The sequence below is a fragment of the Phocoena phocoena genome, chromosome 14, assembly GCF_963924675.1.
Source record: "Phocoena phocoena chromosome 14, mPhoPho1.1, whole genome shotgun sequence".
NCBI lineage: Eukaryota > Metazoa > Chordata > Mammalia > Artiodactyla > Phocoenidae > Phocoena > Phocoena phocoena.
Genome location: NC_089232.1, coordinates 55,626,012 through 55,637,806, shown reverse-complemented (window position 1 = coordinate 55,637,806; position 11,795 = coordinate 55,626,012). Strand labels below are relative to the sequence as shown.

The following is an 11,795-nucleotide window of genomic DNA, read 5'->3' as shown; positions in this document are numbered from 1 at the left end:
ACAATCTTTTCTATCCAAATTACCCTCTCTATTGGCTGATAGTACATCTGATCCCTCTATGATAAAGGCAATGGCCATTAACGATGACAATTAGCAGTAGTCATGTATACACAGCAGAAGTATAGACCATACGGTACAACTGACACACACATTTTTGGATCACTACTCCTACTGAGAATAGGGTCAATGAAAATAATGATTAAAACCAACGGGCATTTTATCTGTTCAGTCATTTGCTATCTTTAGGAGTAAACGCCACACAACACTCATATTATTTTATCCATAAAATCTTTACATGTCCAAGATACTTTTTAATCCAGGTTCAGATTATTAACAATGAAAAGATATCCATCTTCTTTCCTACCTCCATGGACTTAATCAGGCCTGCATTCACCAGGCGCACAGAAATATTAGTAACCGGAAAGACGATTTGACTGTAGACTGTTTGCAAAACAGGAGTGCTCTATTTTAAGGCAAGTATCTTTATCACATACATAGGTAACAATGTATTCATTGGTGAACTTTATCATATGACAGTACAAAATTCAACAGAAGAACTGAGGTATAACTTTACTTAACATAAATACAATTGTCAGAAAGTGTAAGGACATTCTCAGAGTGCCTAACATATTTCACCAAAAACTAAATAGAGAACTCTTCTCAAAGTTCTTCTATGGCCAGAAATACCCAAGACTCTGAATTCTAGAAAAAATACTAGAAATTAAATACTCTAAAATCTTTGCAATAAGGCTCTCCACATAAGGCTACCTTTGAGATAAGGCTACTTCAAACTTGGTCTGAAAATAGCAAAAATGTGCACCAAAATTCAAGCTATTCTTAACTAAAGAGAGAGGACTTGGTTTCATGAGGGATAGTGAGGTGATGAGTTTACGGAGCAAAATTAACTTTAGGAAAAAGCAAATTTTTAAAATACATCAAATAAAAAGTTTTCCTATCATTTTTTTAACATAAAGCTAAACTACTGTGATATAAAAATGACTGAATGTGGGCTTCCCTGGTGGCGCAGTGGTTGAGAATCTGCCTGCTAATGCAGGGGACACGGGTTCGAACCCTGGTCTGGGAAGATCCCACATGCCGTGGAGCAACTAGGCCCGTGAGCCACAACTACTGAGCGTGCGCGTCTGGAGCCTGTGCTCCACAACAAGAGAGGCTGCGATAGTGAGAGGCCCGCGCACCACAATGAAGATTGGCCCCCCGCTTGCCGCAACTAGAGAAAGCCCTCGCACAGAAACGAAGACCCAACACAGCCAAAAATAAATAAATAAGCAAGTTAAAAAAAAAAAAAAAAGACTGAATGCGTAAGGTACTTTTTAGGGTAAAACAGACACCCCTTTACATAATAATTTAAATGGAATATAATCCATAACTTGGTATATATAATATATTTTTTAAAATCTACATTCTATGACCTTTACAAAAGTAGATCTATTCTTTACTTTCAAGTTAGAAACAGTGTAACCGTTTATCTTTGGATATTTCCAGTCAATGGCTGTATAAAATGAGAGATAATACAAATCTGTCATAGGCCATTCGGTGCATTAACATGTAAGCCATCAGTTTGGGGCCCCAAAAGAGAAAAAATGATTAATACTACATAAAGTGGAAAAAATATACCCCAGATTTCTGCTCTAGTCCAAAAACTTAGTCTTACAGTCCAGAAACTTAAAGTATTTTTAATTATTGAATAGTTTGATGCAATGACATTCAGTGAAAAATCTGATTACTAACTGTATTCACGTTAAAATGTTTTCCTTAAAATGCAAATTGACAGCATTCGTTATGCTTAAACACAAAGGTAAACTAACGACAAGGTAAATTTTTTTTTTTAAGTTTGACAATTACAGCATTCATTTCCTCTGTCAAAGTCCCGGTGATATTAACAAAAAAAAAAATTCCAATTATTTTCACCAAATACTTTAATCAAATACTCTAGAAAAATATTGTTCTAAAAGAAGTTCAGCAGGAATTGCTTATTACATTTCCAAATTAGATCAACATAATAAAAACAAAATGGGGTTCAAAAAAATTAGACCATGTAACTGAATAAATAGTAACAATAATGACAAATAATATCCCAAATTTGGAAAATTTAAGAGCAAAACATTTTGGTAACCTCATCCTTGATGGCATATGAACAAAAGGAATTTAAGATTGTGGATGGAAAAATGGAAGTTTCCATCAAAAGAGGAATACACGGAGTAACCAGAAAGATTCACAACCACTAAATTCCACTTCCACAGTGATGTCAGGCATCACCTGGTTGTGGAGCCTCCTGTCAATTCCTACAGGAACAGGCACAAAGCACCCTCAAGTTTTCGATTCTTTGCAAAACTGTCCTGACATCGGTTAACAGCAGAGGGTGGGAGGAAAGGAGTGGTAAGTGTAAATACCAAGTTAAGCGCTCCTTTGTTTGAAGGGATCTAGAAACCTGCTTATTTAGTAATTAACCCAACATACCACTGACTTCAAACACTTGCACCTCTAGAGACAGCCACAAACCAGCCACTGCTTCTTTTTTTTGTTTTCAGTCCCACCCCCAACTCAGCCCACTGCTCCCTGCTCTCCTAACACCTCAACCAGCCACTGCTTCTGTCCACAGGACCATTCACTCTTGTACCTGTGGCTAATCACAACCGCACCTGGAGCTCTGGCTGAGCTTTCTCCTTTGAGTACACCAGACAAGACCAATCACTAAGTGCCTGCTACTGCCTGCTCATCACATCCAATCAGCAAAACCATAAACGTGGTGGCCCAGGGTGTGGTTCTGTGCAGCGGCTCTGTGGACCATATCATGGTTCTTCCTATAGCTGCCCTGCCCACAGCAACATCTCCACCTCAAAAAGACTGCTTTCCCCAAGCTCGGAAGACCACTCTCCAACCTGTGTGATGGTAAGGCTAAGCTAATACTACTCTGGAATTTGAACAGGGAAAAAAGAATAGATTCAACCAGTGGAAATCAACAAGCAGAGAAGATACTGGAAGAGGTGCAGAGATGCCACACTGCTGAGAGTGATGCCAACCCTGAGAGGCAGGAGGAGAGACATCAGAACTGCCAGACTTGGTCAGGCAGCTGCTGCTGCATCTCTACAATTAATACCTACTACCTTGGTGCCCTGCGTGTTCCCTGTATATACTGCTAGTTATACTTTTTTTTTTCTCTTAGCAAACTTTGTTTCTTGGGATGACCAACTAGGGTCAGAGATTTATTTTCAGAATACTTAATAAAAGTACTAAGCAAAAATAAAAGAATTATGAAACATTAGTACATTATTTCTTAAGAAAAAGTTGTCTTAATGTACGTTGCTCTATAAATTTTAGGAATTGTGGCTATTATTCAAGCATTCGATGACTAGTAACTGGAAATCCTATTATTTCTAAGAACAGTTGTTAAGAATAGTACTGAATACATTTGTAGGCAAGTACACCTCTTTGAAACCTTTTTTTCCCATACATCTTTAGTAAACATGTAACATTACAGATGTAGCATGCCCAAAATCTAGGATCATAACTCCACTAGGTTTGATATTTGCATTTCCATTGAAGACTATTAATATTCACCCAGCACATTCTTGAGATTTATTAAAAATGTAGCCATTAACCAAAGGCCCTTGGGGTATATGTACAAAATTAGAGAACTGTAGTATTCAGTCAAATACTACATTAGCAATATTACTCATGAAAAAAAATGCCAGTGGAGCTCTGTCCATTAAAAAATAGTCAGACTTAGGCTTCCCTGGTGGCGCAGTGGTTGAGAGTCCGCCTGCCGATGCAGGGGACACGGGTTCGTGCCCCTGTCCGGGAAGATCCCACATGCCGCGGAGCGGCTGGGCCCATGAGCCATGGCCGCTGAGCCTGCGCGTCCGGAGCCTGTGCTCCACAATGGAAGAGGCCACAACAAGTGAGAGGACCGCGTACAGAAAAAAAAAGAAAAAAAAAATTATTTCCTGACACAGATAGTACAAGAACTCAACTCACAAGAAAATCTGCCCATCTCTTCATTAAAACACATTTTTAGAATCCAACACCCTTTCATGATAAAAACAGTCAACAAACTAGGTATACAAGTTCCTCAACCTGATCGCAGGCATCTACGAAAAACTCACAGCTAACATTATACTTAATAGCGGAAGACTAGAAGTTTTCCCTCTAAGACCAGGAATAAGAAAAGGATGTCCATTCTCACAACTCTTATTTGACATTGTACTAGAAGTTCTAGCCAAGGTAATTAGGCAAGAGACGAAAGAAAAGGAAGTAAAAAGTAAAACTATCTCTCTTTGCAGATGACATTATCTTATATATAGAAAACAATTTTAAAAATCCTCAAAAATCGACTAGAACTAACAAACAAGTTCAGCAAGGTTATAGGATACAAGATCAATATACAAAAATCAGTTGCATTTCTATACACTAGCAACGAACACTCTGAAAAAGAAATTAAGAACACAATTCCACTTATAATAGCATCAAAAAGAATAAACACTTAAGAGTAAATTAAATCAAAGAAGCACAAGACTTGTACACTGAAAGCTATAAAACATTGGAAGAAATTAAAGAAGACTTAAATAAATGGAAAGACATCCTGTGTCCATGGATCGGAAGACTTAGTATTGTCAAGATGGAAAAACTCCTCTAATTGATCTACAGATTCAATGCAATCCCTATCAAAATTCCAACTGCCTTTTTTGCAGAAATGGACAAGCTGATCCTAAAATTCATATGGAAATGCAAGAAACCCAGATAGCCAAAACAGTCTTGTAAAAGAAGAGGAACTCATATTTCCTGATCTCTAAACTTACCATAAAGCTACAGTCTTCTATGTGGTTTTGGCATAAGAGTACACATGTAGATCAATGGAAAAGAATTGAGAATCCAGATAAACCCACAAATCTATAGTCATCCAGTTTTTGACAAGTATGCCAATACCACTCAATGGTGGAAAGAATGGTCTTTTTCACAAATGATACAGGGACAACTGTATATCCACCTCCAAAAGAATGAAGTTGGACCCCTACCTCACACCATATATAAAAAATTAACTCAAAATGGATCAGAGACCTGAAAGTAAGAGCTAATACAATAAAAATTTTAGAAGGAAACAGAAGAGTAAATCTTCATTACCTTGAGTTCTTTAAGATACAATACTGAAAGCACAAAAAACAAGAGAAAAAATAAATTGGACTACATCAAAAGTTAAAACTTGTATGCTGCAAATGATATCATTAAGAAAATGAAAAGACAACCCCTTCATCTGATAGAAAATATTTGCAAATCATATATCTGATAAAGTTCAGTATCCAGAATATATAAAGAACTCTTAAAATTCAACAATTAAAAAAATCCATTTTTTAAAAATGGTCAAAGGATTTGAATAGACCTTTCTCCCTAGAGGGTATATAAATAATCAATAAGCACATGAAAAGATGCTCAACATCATTAGTCATTAGGAAAATGCAAATCAAAATCACAGTGAGATATTAAGTCACACCGACGGATGCTATTATTTTTTTTTAAAAAAAAAAGGACAAGGAATAATTGTTGGGGAGGATGTGAAGAGACTGGAACCTTTATATATTGCCAGTGGGAATGCTGAATGGTTCACCTGCTTTGAAAAATAGTATGACAGTTCCTCAAAAAGTTAAACATGGTGTTACCATATGACCAGGAATTTCATTCCTAGGTATATACCCAAGAAAATGAAAAACCTATGTTCACACAAAAACTTGTACATGAATGTTCATAACAGCATTGTTCACAACAGTCAAAAAGTAAAAATAACACATATGTCCATCAAAAGAGAAACAGATAAACAAAATGTGGTACATCCATACAACAGAATATTATTCAGCAATAAAAAGAATGAAGTATTGATCCATGCTACAATACAGATGAACCTTGAAAAATTATGCTAAGTGAAAGAAGATGGACACAAGGGCCACATGTTTCCATTTACACAAAATGTCCAGAATAGGCAAATCCCTAGAGACAGAAAGGAGATTAATGGTTGTCAGGAGATGGGTAAGGGAGGAATGAGGAGTTACTGCAAATGAGTATGGGGTACATGAAAATGTTCTAGAATTAGAACATTTAGTGGTGATGGTTACGTAGCTCTGTGAGTATACTAAAACCCACAGATTTATATACTTTAAAATGATACATTTCATGGTATGTGAATTATATCTCAATTTGTAAAAAATACATAAATATACTGTTAAGACCACCTCATATTTACTTAGTTCCACTTTTTAACTCCCCTAACTAGCCTTCCAAAATCACCTAAAGCTTATCAACAAAACCACAATGCTTACAAGTGATCCATCAATTTAGTCAAATACCCAGTTACTACTTCTCACTCCCCTCCCTAGCCACTCACTTGACTCTTGGCATGGTGAAGACATGTTTAACCTCACTTACGTGGTTTAAACAGAATAAGATGTGAATTACTAAACTGAGAAAGGGAAAGGCAGAAAAGATATAGAAGAGGCAATAAAAAGAAGGTATCTACCCTTTTATCCCCAGCTACCCCTTAGAAAACTTTTGAGGGGATCAGGAAATCACATCCAAAAGCTAATAAAAATTAGCTGATAACAATTCTCATTAAGTTGAATGTTCTAATTCCTCAAATCTTATTTCACACATAGCAGCTTTTCCATAATTTGATATGAGTCTGATCCCCATGCAAGTATGTTCTTCACAAGAGACCTCATTCTTACATACATGAAAAGTAAAATCTAAAAAACATATAGTTCAGGGGACAGTAACACAACAGAAGGATGACTCACAGGTTAAAAGGATTCCCTAACCGAATTCCTATACACATCCATTATTGTGTATAGGAAATATGATGAAGTTTACAAAAAAATTTTTTCATACTAATGTTTGGAAACCTATTTATTACAAAAAGGGGATGCACCTAATTATCTCTTGCATGCTACAATGCTCCTATCTCTGCCATGCACTGCAGCACAGAAAAGTGCATAAATAAAGACTGTATTTAAGAAAGACACAAACATACATATGCTCGATTACTTTCCGACCATTTTACACTGAGTGACTGGAAGAGCTAATTAAAGGTGATTTCCCTTATGTAAGCCAAAGCTCTCAAGAAGGGGACGATGACCCATTATTCTAATTATAAAACTATACTATACTTATATAATTTGTATTATTATTATTTTTAAAAAACCTTCCAATAGTAAAGATTATCGAATGAATAAAAATACAGGTAAGAAAAAAAGAGAAAAAAATACAGGTAAGAAGTTAGGCAGTTTATCTCAAAACAAAAAAAAATCTAAACTTTCCACTTCTGTTCAATGAACAAAAATAAACAGCCTTTCACATGGACCTGAAAGCTAAGCCTTATATTGATTTCATAATTTTGCATTTTATTTCCAAATGTTTCACATGAAAGAGTGGCTATGGCTAAAAAGATAAGGAAAAAAAGATATGCACAGCTATGGCCACACACACAATTCTCTTGTATCAGAGTCTAGGATTTAAACTCAAATACTGCTCTCCACTAAGGAAGTAAAATTCTCCTGCCCTCTGCACTGTAGAGAAGGAAAGCATGCAATTCCGCTGGAGCTCCAAGATCAAGTTTGTAACATACAGTTAAAAAGCAATATGTTAAGTTGAATAAATCCCTGTATTTTATTTTATTTTTTAAAATATGGAACGCTTCGGGGCTTCCCAGGTGGCGCAGTGGTTGAGAGTCCACCTGCCGATGCAGGGGACACGGGTTCGTGCCCCAGTCCGGGAAGATCCCACATGCCATGGAGCGGCTGGGCCCGTGAGCCATGGCCGCTGAGCCTGCGCGTTCGGAGCCTGTGCTCCGCAACGGGAGAGGCCACAACAGTGAGAGGCCCGCATACCGCGAAAAAAATAAATAAATAAATAAAATATGGAACTCTTCATGAATTTGCGTGTCATCCTCGCGCAGTGGCCATGCTAATCTCTGTATTGCTCCAATTTTAGTATATGTGCTGCTGAAGCGAGCAAAAATCCCTGTATTTTAATACAGCAAAACACCTGTCATTGCTAACACTTCTTTTCTCTAACGGAAAAAAAAAAACATTTTATAACATTAAACACTACAAGTGGCCTCCACTCTGTCATGGGCAGAATTATATAATTATTTCAAAACAATTAAAGTAATTGAAGTCTAGGAGGGGAAAACCTACCAAGTACAAAGTCATGGTAAATTTTAGTTTTAGTTTCAATACAACATTGCATAAATTAAGTAAAAGCACTACTCCAGACATAAATGATATAGCATTACTTACTCCTGGTAGGTGAACTCCAAATAATATATACTCCCTCTGGCTTTCATCCACTAAGTGTATATTGGTATAGTGTTGATAGTTTAAAATATAAATCAAAGGATGCTCATCAAAGCTACATAAAATTAATTTGTTCAAATTATAACATAAATGCAGATTATCCAATTCAATTCCGTAACAAATAATAAACTCACATTTGAGCTACACCAACAGTCAAAAGTTTAAGTGCTTATTGGGAATGTCTGGGAGAATTGGAAAAATCTGAAAGTTTAGGCATAAGTGTGGAATTGCTAAAAGAAAAATAAAAGTTAATGACAGAATGAGACAATATAATCGTGCTTGTGGATGACATTTCACAAGTCTATGGAAAGCTCAACAGCACGGGGCAGTAAATTATTAGTTTACTTTTCAGGGGAAGAACTGATATGCCCAGTCCTCCAAGTACAGATGGGTCTGAAAAGGCAGGAAGCAAAACACCATATGAAAGCATGCTGAACAAACAGAGAAGTGTATGAAACCTTCCCAGACCAAAATGGAATTTTTCCAGAACATTCCATTAAAGCTTCAACCCATGTTACTTCCTCTTCAGTTATGACATTTCTCAGCCTGGCCCTTCTAAATAATGCAATGATAAACTATGAAATAACTGCACTTATTTGCTTGTATGTGAATGAGTGCACAACTGTGAAGCTTTGCAATTTAAAAACTCTATTGAAGGGCTTCCCTGGTGGTGCAGTGGTTAAGAATCCGCCTGCCAATGCAGGGGACATGGGTTCAAGCCCTGGTCCGGGAAGATCCCACATGCTGCAGAGCAACTAAGCCCGTGCGCCACAACTACTGAGCCTGCGTTCTAGGGCCTGTGAGCCACAACTACTGGGTCCATGTGCCACGACTACTGAAGCCCACGCGCCTAGAGCCCGTGCTCCACAACAAGAGAAGCCACTGCAATGAGAAGCCCACACACCGCAACAAAGAGTAGTCCCCGCTCGCCGCAACTAGAGAAAGCCTGTGCACAGCAACAAAGACCCAATGCAGCCAAAAATAAAATAAATAAATTAAAAAAAACAACTCTATTGAAAATCTGAGTTCCCTATACACTCGTCCCAAGTCCTCCTTCCTGACATCTAGAGCATCTAAAAGCAACATCTGATTTATTTATTCTTTTTGCAGTACGCGGGCCTCTCACTGTCGTGGCCTCTCCCGTTGCGGAGCACAGGCTCCGGACGCGCAGGCTCAGCGGCCATGGCTCACGGGCCTAGTTGCTCTGCGGTATGTGGGATCTTCCCGGACCGGGGCACGAACCCGTGTCCCCTGCATCGGCAGGCGGACTCTCAACCACTGCACCACCAGGGAAGCCCCTGATTTTTATATGACCTATAAAAAGGGGCCCCAAAGTCCCAAAGAAAATATTTTTAAGAGAAATCCTTTGTGCCTTCTGAAGTTACCAAAAAAAAAAAAAAAAATGTCCAAAGAGTACTGAATCAAAAGTCTGAAAACCAGGTTTCTGAGGTGTGCTCTGAAACTAGGGTGACCAAGCGTCCAGTTCACCTGAGACTAAGGAATTTCCCAGGATGGGGGTACGTTTAGTGCTAAAACCAAGAAAGTTCCAGGCAAACCAGGGTAAGCTGGTCTCTCTACGGGTGACGACGGCTAAATCACAACCCGCTGGCAGCACAGCGGCCTGGCTGCTAACATTTAGATGGGATAAAGGACATAGGAAGGGGCAAGGTAAACCAGAAGGTCTCCAGGGCCCTTTAGTTGTCATTTATTATGACCCTATGACATATTTATACCACATTTGATTGGAATGTATATTTCATACCATAAGTGAATGTACTTTTATGTAGGGTCAGAGGGCGCTGGAAATATTTTGTGAAGCTATGCGTTAAATTTGGCGTTATATATGCTTAATAGCAAAACAGAGCTGGGAGTTTTCAGTTTTTTATTTTTCATTTCTATAGTAAAGAGGAAAAATAAGCTGCTTCTAGAAAATATCAAGCCAACAGAGAAAATTCTTCCAATACCAACATCCAACTTAATCCCATCTCTCCTCCTCCCAGATCATTGGAGACCTAGGACATCTGGACAAAAGTTTAAAAACAGGAAATATTATTTTGACTTACTGCCACCATGAAAGAATACATTTCCACATTTTTAAGAAAGTAAGAACTTAGAAACGTGTGCTTACAAGTAACTACAAAACCCAGGAGAAAAGCAAATGCAACTGTGGCAACCAGCAATAACAAAAGAGTCATAAAGAGCCTGTGCTCTGCAACAAGAGAAGCGCACTGCTATGAAGAGTAGTCCCTGCTCACTGCAACTAGAGAAAGCCTGCACGCAGCAAAGAAGACCCAATGCAGCCAAAAATAAATAAATTAAATAAATAAAAGATAAAGAAGACCTTGAATTGTTAGAGTATATTTACTTTCAAATATGTTTCCTAATTTTGGACCTTTAATTCTGAAAAATCCCACTTAAAAGGATACAAAACAAGTCATATATTATAAGATCAAGTCACATAAGCTCACGTGCGGTACAATGAGAACAAACATTCGGGATTCCTCTTTCCTCCTTGGGAATTCTAATTTAAGATACCTGACTTACTGAGACTAATATAGGTCCTAATGAAAGCATTTCTGCCATGAAGACTGAGTTATGAGAAATTTCTAAAAGTACAACTATGAAAGAAGTGTTACTCAATTATTATTTTTTAAGGCAGTAACTCAGGGAAAGCTATAAGAAAATGCCTCTGTTCCTAAAAAACTACAACATCCATGATATATATTTTTTTCACTCATGAATGAACTATTCTATCAGGTCTCATCATCATCCTTACTACACGGGTGGCTGAACTGACATTAGCATTTATCTAACATGCTCCTTTATGAGAACTGGTCTTATGAAAACTTTGGCATCACCAACAAGAGATTTCTTACTAGTTACTTAAGGGCAGCCTCAAAGTCTGCTTGTGTATTTACATGTGTGACTCTACACATACACATACAGGTATACAGTTCTCCTTGTCTCTTCAAAAAGCAGTTTCTCTTCCCAAATCAGTCAACAGTTTGTGCCCAAGTCTATGTCTATCACATATGCTGTGGGGACATGAAGGTGTGTGTGAGAGAGAGGATCCCAGCCCTCAAGATAGTTATACTTTACTTGGGGAGACAAGACATATATTCTCATGAAGAGTTCTCAGTGCCAGAAAAATTGCTGGCTGTCTTATTCTTGTTAGTAATGTGGGGGTGCTATCACCTGCCTATTATTTGCATAAATCACAAAGCCTTAATCAAAATAGGTAAGAAAAAAATAAATCCATGCTATTTATTTCAAATATATTAAAGTTATACAATAAATAACAGAGCTTATTTTGAGTATGTAATAAGTAACGTACCAGTGTGCAATAGTAGGCAAGATGGGGCGAGAGTCTTAATGGCCAAAATATCACTTAAATTCAGGAAAGGAAATTAGGGAAAAGGAATGGTTTCGCTATTATTA

At 37.6% G+C, this 11,795-nt stretch overlaps 1 non-coding gene across 1 annotated transcript; it reads right to left on the bottom strand.

The window, feature by feature from the left end:
- Window positions 1-7,912: 7,912 nt before the first annotated feature.
- LOC136134285 (U6 spliceosomal RNA) lies at window positions 7,913-8,016 on the bottom strand. Its single transcript, XR_010656566.1, has one exon. It is a non-coding gene; the product is annotated as a U6 spliceosomal RNA (small nuclear RNA).
- Window positions 8,017-11,795: the final 3,779 nt, after the last annotated feature.